The 8,377-nt window shown below is 37.9% G+C and overlaps 1 pseudogene; it reads right to left on the bottom strand.

Moving 5' to 3' along the window:
- Window positions 1-7,114, bottom strand: part of LOC113782104 — an 11,797-nt pseudogene extending 4,683 nt beyond the window's left edge.
- Between the last annotated feature and the right edge of the window lie 1,263 nt (window positions 7,115-8,377).

Genomic DNA, 8,377 nt, shown 5'->3' on the forward strand with positions numbered 1-8,377 from the left:
AAAGTATAATAAGTGAGTGAAGTATGGTTTGAAAAATGGTGATGTGTGTGAAAATGAAAGGGAAAGGCCATGGGACTTTGAAACGCGACGTTTTGGCCAAAAATAGTAATCTAAAAGGTTTTGATAAAATGTAGGAGTCGCTACTTGGTATTGAGTTAGGGTGTACCAAATCACCCAAAAAATGTAGATTTAAATGTAAAACCTTTTTAGATTGACTCCAAAATCTACGATAAATCAGAGAAAAATGGTTCGGGGGTCACAGTTGAAGAGAGGGAAGGCAAAGACAATGTCTAAGGCACTCTCTGAACCTAGTCTAAACTAGTTGCATGATTTAGTCATGATTTTCCTAATTTCTAACCAAAAGATGTATTGCATTTGGATGTAACTAATATGAATGCAATCCTAAATCTAATGAGGAATCAAAAGGGATAAATATCTCTTAGAGGCTCGATCGGACTAAATCACATGAGTTGTGATAGCCAAGGATAAGCCCTCCAAGAGGTCACGAGTAATGCTAATGACGAAAAAATGAATGGAATGAATGTATGCAATGTGAAAACATGAACTTGTGTGAAGTGAAAAAAGTAATAATAAAAATAATAGTGTGTAAGTGGGAGTGTGCAAATGGGGGTGCAAGGTGAGGTATGTAAAGTGATAGTGTGAAGTGCATGTGTGCTCAATGGTAGTATGTAAAGTGCTAGTGGTAGAGTGAGAATGTGTAAGATAAGAGTCATGTGAAGTGAACATGTGGAAAAAGTAATAGTATATGAAGTGAGAGTGCAAAGTGATAGTGAGTAAATGAAATGCATGAACCCTAGAGGAATGCAAGCAAGACGGGTACGGGGAGACCCTAAATCGTGACTTTTACTTTTCCTTTTGGTTAGAAAAAAAATGAGCGTGCTAAGGCTATGTGTAGTCGTCCATCCCCCTTACCAAAAGAGTAACTCCCTAACCTAATCAGGCAAATGACCCTAATGACTAGAGTGAAATGCAAAATCCTAAAGATCATACTTTGAATGTGGGAAAAGGGTAAAGGATCATGCAAAAACGTAAAAAATACTAAGAAAAATGCATGAAAATGTAGTGAAGGCATGCGAGTATGTACTAGCGAGGGACGGCCCTATTGGGTCTAGCATTGGACTAGCCCTTTACTAACGCTCTCTCACAAGCATTGGACTTGTGAGCGATCGGGAATAAGTAACCATGACTAGCATTGGACTAGCCACGGTTATATCGTACATTTGCATTCACCATATATACACAAGTAAATGGGCATAGTTAAAGCAAGTAGGCATGTGAGCACGTAATTCACATAACACATAAGCATGCATATCTAGATGCTAAATTCTAGGAAAGCGGTAACACATAGCAAGTAAGCATGCAAATCACGCAAGGCAAATAAAGTAAAGGAAGCCCTATCTATTACATTAGGGAGGCCCTACTACAATCTAAAAGGGGAAATAAAATAAATAATAAGTACCTAACTATTACAAATTTGGCATTCAAGTGCCTTTCAAATGATCAAAATTGAACTAAAATAAATATACAAAACTAAAGCCAATAAACAAAACTAAAGCAATACAAATAAATAAATAAATGAAATAAATAAATAAACATTTAAAAGGCATGCAATTAAACACGTAAAGTCACATAGGACACGTAGGGTCAAATAAAGTAAGAAATAAGGGAAGGGTGTACCTCCCTTGAGTTAGGGCCCTAATGGAGTGAAATTACTTATTTGACCTTCAAAATAAAAGAAAAGGTCAAGGCATCACAAATAGTAAAATAGAAGCAAAAAATAAATTAAACCAACAAATCACCGAATCCCTCCCAATTTGCAACTTAAATGAATCCCTCCCAATTTGCAACTTAAATGTAATCAAATAGTGCATAGTTACAGAGAAAGGTAAATTATCAATCAAATTTCAAAAATAGAAACTTCTAAGAACCCAATAGCAAACATTAACAATCATTCAAGTCAATTAAAATATTTTGGGGACTTCAAGGGTCCATAAGAAATGAAAAAGTCAAGTAATGGTTCAAATTGCAATTATTTTATGACCTAATTTGCAAACAATTGGGCCTTTGTAGCATTGCTAGAAGTTAAGGGGAGTAAAGTGTAATTTTTGAAAACTATTTTGCATGCAAACTTCATGCAAAAAGGCTACGAAGAAAGCTTCTACTACCGAAAAAAAAGAAGCTTGCTGCATTTCTTATTTTCAAGCTTTGATCAAAACCATTCCATCTAAGCATATAAACATGGAGCTAACAGCGATTCAACAAACTTCCACGTCCAACAAACGAAAACGTAGAAAGAAATTATGCAAGTTCTTAAAGAACTTTCTTTTCTACACCATTCCATCCATAAGTTTCTTTCCATTTCATCATGCAAACAAGTTCACCAACTACCAGGATTATTGACTAAATCAAACACGAAATTTTGTTGCAGGATTAAGGTAGAAAATCTGGTTTGACCGACAACAAAAAAAAGAAAGAAAAATGCAGCAAGAGTTTTTGCAAGAACAAAACAAGCAAACTGCTGCATTTTTGTTTCACTTAGCTGGGACACATCCATGCAAAGCAACCCAAGAAATTTCCAACGAATTTGATAACTCAACTCAAATACAAGAACTTGGGACGAAGGGGAGAAGAAAGATAACAACGGAACAGAATGCTATACTCACTTGCTGAAAAATTTTACTCAGACTTTCCAAGAAAAACAAACCAAGAACCAGATAATGAACACTGATGGCCTTTGACACTAAGTTCCCAATCACGCACATGACGTCTCAGTCAAACCGCAAACCAATCAAGCGTTTCAAACAAAGCCAAAACTTCGGCAATCTAAGGAAAAGAAAAGGGATCTGCGCACGCTGCTGCAACAGGACCGAGAGCTTTGAGCTTGTTGCAGTAGATTTTATGCGCAATGCAAACTGAACCCAGGTGACAGGATTATCAAACATTCCTCTTAGTTTAGACACAAAAGGAAATCAGAATAAAATAGCATGCAAAGATTAAATAGCATTTGTAATTTCTGATGCTTCAGGGACCTCCGCAATCTCACGTACAAACAGCCAGCAACAAAATCTAAGCTCCAAGTTCTCATTCAGTACTACAAACTTATCCTCCAAAAAATCATACAAGGGGAAGGAAAACCTGGGATGGGAAAAGCTTTACAAGATCCAAGTTCATGCACAAGTTTATGGGTTTGCTTTATCGAATTCACGGATCATACAAACAGTCTCAAAGCTAACGAAACTCAGGCAACTTATGCCTTTCGTCTTCTAAAAGCTCATGCCCAAGAATCAACAACACAAAGGATAAAGGAAGAAGGAAATCATAAAACGCAGCAAAATAATGAAACAGGTTCACCCATCCCCAACCAGAACCAAAAACTCATCACACTTATTGGCCAAAAACCACAAAAATTTCATTCTGACGTTGTCAACAACACACAAATGTAACTTCCTATTCTCAATAGATCCAATATTACTACTGGATAGGAAAAATGCAACCAAGACAGAAAACCAAAAGCCTGCGGTAAATGCGTATTTGGCATATCAATTAAATAGCAAGCGAATCACAAACTTTTGTCCCCAAACCTAGGCCAAATCCATGGGTTTCTCCACTCCAACCAGATTCACAAAACAAGACTCACAGGAAGGAAGAAAAACAGGCATGAAAGCAAAAGTTTTTGCACTTTAGACATAAACTCAGCGATCTACGAACAGCCAACGTAGAAGAACATTACCTTTAGCCTTTTGAACAAAGCAGATCAAGGCTTGATATGATTGAAAAAGGAAATCTTTGCTCGGCCCGTCACCCCCCTTTTCCTTGTGATTCCTGTAGCTTTCTTCCTTTCTTTTCTGGTCTTTCGTTTTCCTTCGCCCCAAAACCCTCTCAAAGTTCTCTCTTTTCCTTCACCATTTCCCTTCCTTTTTCCCCTGATCTGGCCCGTAGCTACCTCTCTTCCTCTTTGTTTTCTTTCTTGGTTTCTTTTCCCAGCAGACAACCTCTCTCAATCTCCTATCTTTCTTGCTCTTCAGGTTCTCTCCACAACCTTCCTTCAGCCGTCAACTAGCCTCTTCCCCCCCTAATCTTCTGTCCGCTCTTTCTTTTATACCCCATGAAAACCTTAAACCCTCACATCAAGGGTTGGTAAAAAACTTCAGCTCACCTCCTCCCTCTAGCCATTCGATTGGCTTCCCTCTCAAACCTTCTTAATTTTGGATGAAGCCAGGTGGAATGGATTAAAAGATCCAATGGTGGAAGAGAGAAATGGAGCTGTGATGCCTTTCTTCTGTACTCCCGTGCATGATTTTGCTCTCGATATAAAGCAAAGGCTTGGATTAAGTGCAAGTCACAGGCGTGAGCTTGCTCTCCCTTTTTTTTCTTAATAATAATAATGCTAAAAATGCCTTAAAATAAAATTAAGAGACTAATGAGCAAACATGGATAATAATAAATAAAATAACAACAAATAAAGCTAAATTAAAAAATTAATATCTAAAATGTCAAAAATAAAAATAGATGATAATTATTAAATAAAAAATAAAAATAAATTAAATTAAAAATTTGGTGTCTACAGTTTGCCCCTCTTTGTCTGAGTTTTCGAAAAAGTTGAGACAAAGAAGTAGACACCAAATACTTACCTGTGATTATTCTGCCACCAACTACTCGAACAACTCATGCTTTTGAAACGAGGATTGACCCCTTTAACAAAAATTTTAAAATGGGATTGACCCGAACGAGAATTTTAAACATGGGACTGACTCGAACAGGGAATTTAAACATGGGACTGACCCGAACGAGAAATTTAAACATGGGACTGACCCGAACAAAAATTTAAACATGGGATTGACCCGAACGAGAAATTAAACATGGGACTGATCCGAACGAGAAATTTAAACATGGGACTGACCCGAACGAGAAATTAAACATGGGACTGACCCGAACGAAAAATGTAATCATGGACTGACCCGAACAAAATTTAAACATGGGACTGACTCGAACAGGAAATTTAAACATGGGACTGACCCGAATGAGAATTTAAACATGGGACTGACCCGAACGAGAAATTTAAATCTGGAATTGACCCGAACAAAAAATTTAAACATGGAACTGACCCGAACGAGAAATTTAAAATGAAAAATTCCAGTATATTTATCTGAAAATAGCCCAAAATTTTGCCCCAATAGAGGTTAAGTTTTTGCATCTGAGCCAATAGTTGATTCTGCATTGCCATGTTGTTGCACCTTTTGATCAAACTTGCTTGCAACATTTTTCGATCCGCCTTTGTTCACTGGAGAACTCTTTCCGATACCGATTCCAGTGCAAGTTGTGATTGTTTTCATTTATGCATGAAATTTTCCTGCAAAAGAGAAAGAACAAAGAAATTGCCACCATCATTTGATCTGTTTCCCTTTGAGAATCGTGTAAACATGAGTCTTTTGATGCCTTCGTCAATTTTTGCTACGGCATCTGAGTTAGTTGGATTTGTCACTTCAAAACTTTCTGATTCTTTCCAGACTGACCAGGTATGCATTTTGTCATATTGTGAAACCTGCGTAGTCGGCTTTGCTGAATCTCAACCATTTTCAAGAGATGACTGAATCCAAATATGTTTCGAATAAACCACGGGGATTGTTATTCACCAAAATGCAATGATTAAAAATGATGAATGCAAGGTAATTTCACATGTCATGCAGAAATGAATATGCAAAAGAATGCAAACACAACCAACTGTGCTTAAGCCTACGAAATGCCATGAATACAGGCAATTGAGAAAAAATGAGTTTCATAAGAATGTATTTACAAAAGAATATTTTTTACAAAATGACACAGTTTTTGGCCAACGGATGTCATATTCGAATTCCTGGACATCTTTGTTCCGGAATTCGACATTGGCAGAAGTATTACAACACGAACAGAAATCCCAAATGAACCAAGTCACCAGCTGTTCTTCCTCGTGCTTGCTTGCTGCAGAACCTTACCTCGGCGCTCTTTCGGGTTTTCACCAAGGTTGCCCCCACCTTTTTGTTTTTATTTTGCCTTTCTTTCTTTTTTCTTTTTTTTCTTTTTCTTTTCTTTTCTTTTTCGAGGTGCTCTTTCGGATTGACTCATGTGCGTTGAAGATTGCTGGCATCAGTAAAATGTGCTTCCCTTATAAATTTAGGCGAAGGCATTATGGACATCACCTGCCAATTGATTAGCGAACTGCCTAATAGAAAACAGCAAGTGACAAAAGTCAGGACTTTGGGCTTTTGTAATGAGGTCAGGTGGAGTGTTTTTCAAGAAAAGTTGAGGCTTGAAAGCAAATTTTTTGATAAGAGGTGTGAATAACCTGAGATTGCATCATTTTGAAATTATCTCCAATTTTTGAACGAAATCGAGGAAAATTTGCCCTAGTTTGATTGGATTTTTCTCTCTTTGCATTTTTCATTGCATTTCCTCACTTTTTGCATTGTTCTTTAAAAAATTAAATTTGCCCCAGTGTGGGGTTTTTATTTTCTTTTTGATCATCTCTCTTTCAAAATAAATTTGCCCCAGTGTGGGATTTTCCTTCTTCTTTTTCCTCTTGATCATCTCTCTTCTCAAAATAAATTTGTCCCAGTATGGGGTTTGCAATTCTCAGGGGCTGCCAAATGAAAATTATTATTCTGATAGCTCAAAGGGGATGACTAGGGATGAAATATTTTGATTGGAAAGGAAGATGGCCTGACTTTTGTCTCGTCCCTTGCATGATTTCCAAAAGAAATTTGCATAATCAAAAAATAAAGAACTTCTTACACATGTCTAAGTTGATAGGTTGAGAGAATGTCTGCCCATCCATCTCTGCCAAAATGAGTGCCCCGCCAGGTAATACTTTTTGAACAATGAATGGCGCTTGCCAATTTGGAACAAATTTGTCTTTGGTTTCATCTTGCATTGGAAAAACTTGTTTTAGCACTTTGTCCCCTTCTTCAAAGGATTGTCGGTGGACCTTTCTTGTTGTAGGCCCGGGCCATGCGTTTCTGATAACATTGGCCATAGCATTCAGACGCTTTTCATCAATCAGGGCCAATTGTTCATGACGCTGCTTTAACCGATCAGTTTCTTTCAACTTGGCTCCCATTAGAATACGCAATGAAGGGATTTCTCAATGAAGGGTTTTCTTAATGAAGTGATTTTTCAATGAAGGGATTTTTCAATGTATGGCTTTCTCAATGAAGAAATTTTTCAATGAAGGGCTTTCTTAATGAAGGGATTTTTCAATGTATGGCTTTCTCAATGAAGGGATTTTTAGTGACAATGTTAACAATCTCTGTCTCTTCTAAGTTCGGTTTGGATTTTTCCTCATATTGTTCGAGGCCTTTTGAAAAATAATCAGATACTTCCTCACTATCACTTTCGTTTTGAATTTCAGATTCCATAATCTCAAAGCCGTGAGTGGTATCGAGATTGCCATCATCGGATTCCAGAACAGTGATATTCAAAGGGTCAAATAATTTCATCTTTGGCCATCTAAAAGAATTAAGAAATTCGAGACAATAATCAAATAAACAAGTAAAACAAATTGTGCATTTCATGAAACTCCAAATCAAAGCGGAAACAAGACAAAAGCTCAATTGCAAAAGATGCTTTCATTAAGCTATTTACATATGCAAGAAACAGTTTTCATGAACTTTAATAAATGACAACCCCTAGATTTACCGAAATTTCCTTCGAGAGGGAAGATACTCGGCCATCCAAATTGTGCAAAGCTCCTTTAGGATTTTCAAATTTCGTCATTGGAGGTGGATGCCTCAAAGGTGTCCTTGTGTTTGGGAAAGGGGCTTGTACTTATGCTCGATCCTTGTTCACCCTTTTCTTAACACTATTTCCCCTGCCTCGATCATGTCTTGGACTTTGTGCTTAAGTGCTTTACAATCGGCGGTTGGGTGGCCAGGTGCTCCCGAGTGATAGGCACAAATAGCCTGTGGATCGTATTCAGCAGGCATGCCATAAGGGTAAGTTGGAGGGGGAATCACACCTATTTTACCGGCAGCCTTAGTTGCTCATACAATTAGTCCAACGGCCTGCCTATGTTGGGAATGTTCGGGTACGGCTTTGATTGTAGGTTTCAGTGGGTTGGGGATAGTTATAGGTGGGTCTGTTTGGTGGGGGAAGTCTTTGGTGGTAAAGAGGTCGAGGACGAGTTTGTTGAAAATTTGGTTGAGATATTTGGAAAGGACTGTAGGTGGGTTGGCATAATTTGGACGAGGTCGGGGGTGGTTGATATTGTGTTGTAGACAGGGTGAGGATTTGGATAGTAGGGATAAGGTGGTAAATATGTTGGGCTGTGTTGAAATCTAGGTCTCGGTGTGGGGTTTCGGTCCCAAATAAAGGCGGTTTCCCT

The sequence above is a fragment of the Coffea eugenioides genome, chromosome 9 (genome assembly GCF_003713205.1).
Source record: "Coffea eugenioides isolate CCC68of chromosome 9, Ceug_1.0, whole genome shotgun sequence".
Taxonomy (NCBI): Eukaryota; Viridiplantae; Streptophyta; class Magnoliopsida; order Gentianales; family Rubiaceae; genus Coffea; species Coffea eugenioides.